Consider the following 2360-nt stretch of genomic DNA (forward strand, 5'->3'; position numbering starts at 1 on the left):
GTTGTTGATGCTGCTAAAAAAGACTCCATGTTCGACGAGGGTTGTCGTGGCTACATTGGTTCCTTGTTTCATAAATGTGAATGCTGCCAGTACCAGATTGTTCAGCACGACATCAGAGATGGTGGAATTAGGTTTATAGCTTCCAAGAGTGCTTTAGTGGATCCTCCTTCCAATATTCATTTATATGAACCTCTTTCTGATAACCTTTTTCTCAATTACCAAAGCTGGTTTCTTTCTTCAATTTTTCAAATTTTATGTAGTATGTTGCTTTTAATAGTAACTGGGATAATGGTCTCAATTACCAAAATTATAATATTACAGGCTTTTTTTTTTTAATGAAAATATGTAAGTTTATATATATGTTAGTGTTTATATATCAATTTAAGTGAAAAAAATGCAAAAAGTTCTTTTTTTTAAAGGCCATTTTGGGCACCGGTTTTGAACTGGAACCAGTGCCAAAAACCCTTTTTTTGCCACCGGTTCTGAACCAGTGCCAAAAATCCCACTTTCAGAACCGGTGCCAAAAATTCCACTTTTTGGCATCCCTCAAATGCTCTAACGGTTCAAAACTGGTGCCATAGGGGGGTTTTGAACCGGTGCCATTTTACATTTTTCTACTAGTAAAAGGACAACACGTGTCCCTATAGGAAAAAGACACGTATAAAAATCCCAAGAAAGCCAAAAAACAACGCCCCTATCAGGACACGTGTTAACATCTGATTGCGTCGCCAATTAGAGCACGTAATTATAGGGTAACAACCCTAAAGGGGGCTGTAGACACCTGATTGTGTCTCCCCAAAAAACCAAACCTAATGATGTGTAACTTTCACGTCATTAATATCGAGTAAGGTGAAATGTTGAAGAGTCTCGTGAATTCTTCTGTTTTCTAAAATGTTTTAATAAAAAAATTCGTTTATGTTTTCGAAAATCATTTATATCGTATCCTATTTATAAAAAAAATTCAATCCAGTTTAGTATAGTCCATAATCAGGGTCTAATAATTTTGTAGTTGGATGGGGCTTGAAAAGACCTTTCTAGAGATATACTATAAGCTCAATTCAGAGTTATAACGAGGAAGTTATGGTAAAAATACTAAACTGGGACTAAACGAGTTTGATGTCGACCCAATGATCATGTGGAGGGTCCATTTATCTTAATTATATTCCTAAAATAATTAGGATTCATTAGAATCTTCTATAACTTTCTAAAAGATCTTGATTATCCTTTTTGAAAAGATAAGATTAAAGAACTTGAAATTGAATAAAACTCCTCTTTTTGAAAGTCCTAATTCTATTCGAAATGAAAGAGGTTCAAAGACAGTCAGATATTATTTTTGTGCCTCATAACTTTTATCCAAATATTAGATGGATGGATAGCGCTTGAAATTATCTTTCCAATGATATATTAGAATATAAATTTCGAGCTATAGCGAAAAAGATATAAAAGAAATATGAAACTCTATCCAAAACTGACACCCTTCCACTATTTCGGCCATATCTTTTATTCTACAAAATATTTTAATCTAATTTCAATTGGTTTGGAAATTAGACTTTAAGATGTTTCAAACGACATATTATATGCCTTATTTATACTTTTGGATTAAAAGATATGATAAAACAAAATCCGCAAAAACTGTCTTATCACAAAGCGATAATTCTGTCGCGCCATGATAATCCTATCGCGTCGCGACAGATCAGTTTTATTCCGATTCGAATTCTAATTATTTTTTTGATCATTTTCGGTCATTTTTCTCTATAAATAGGGTCTTTTTACTCCATTTTTACCAACAACAATCAACAACAATCTATTCTATTCTTTCTCCCTCTTTCTAAGGCTTGCCTTTTCAAATACAATATCCCTCCATCACGAGACTTGGACACACCTAGCCAAGCTCAAAGTTGCCTTCGCCCTAGATGTGAAAGGTTGGTAATTTCCGAGGGTTTGGTCCCAAATCCCTATTTCAATTGTTTAAATTAATTGTTTGATATAATACGTTTATTAAAGTTACTAAAGTGTGTATTGTTTTGATAGAAAGAGATACAAGACAATAAAGTGAGTAATTTCATTGTTATATTTTATAGAAAGCATGTTTGTTTTATTTTAATTCCTAGTATCATGTTAGGATGTTATTTATTGCTTTCTAGTATCATGATTAGGTTGCTTCTTATTTCTTCTATCTTGTTAGTATCATGCCTAGGATCTTGCTATCCATATTATTATGCTTTGATGAGAATATTATTATGATGATAATTTGTTGTATCAATATTTATATGTTGCTTGATATATCATTATTATTTCTTGATCACGCCCTCTCTTGCAGATTTAAAGGGATTTAATAAGATAATTAATAATTTTATTTA

This window comes from Chenopodium album, chromosome 16 (genome assembly GCF_948465745.1).
Source record: "Chenopodium album chromosome 16, dcCheAlbu1.1, whole genome shotgun sequence".
Taxonomy (NCBI): Eukaryota; Viridiplantae; Streptophyta; class Magnoliopsida; order Caryophyllales; family Amaranthaceae; genus Chenopodium; species Chenopodium album.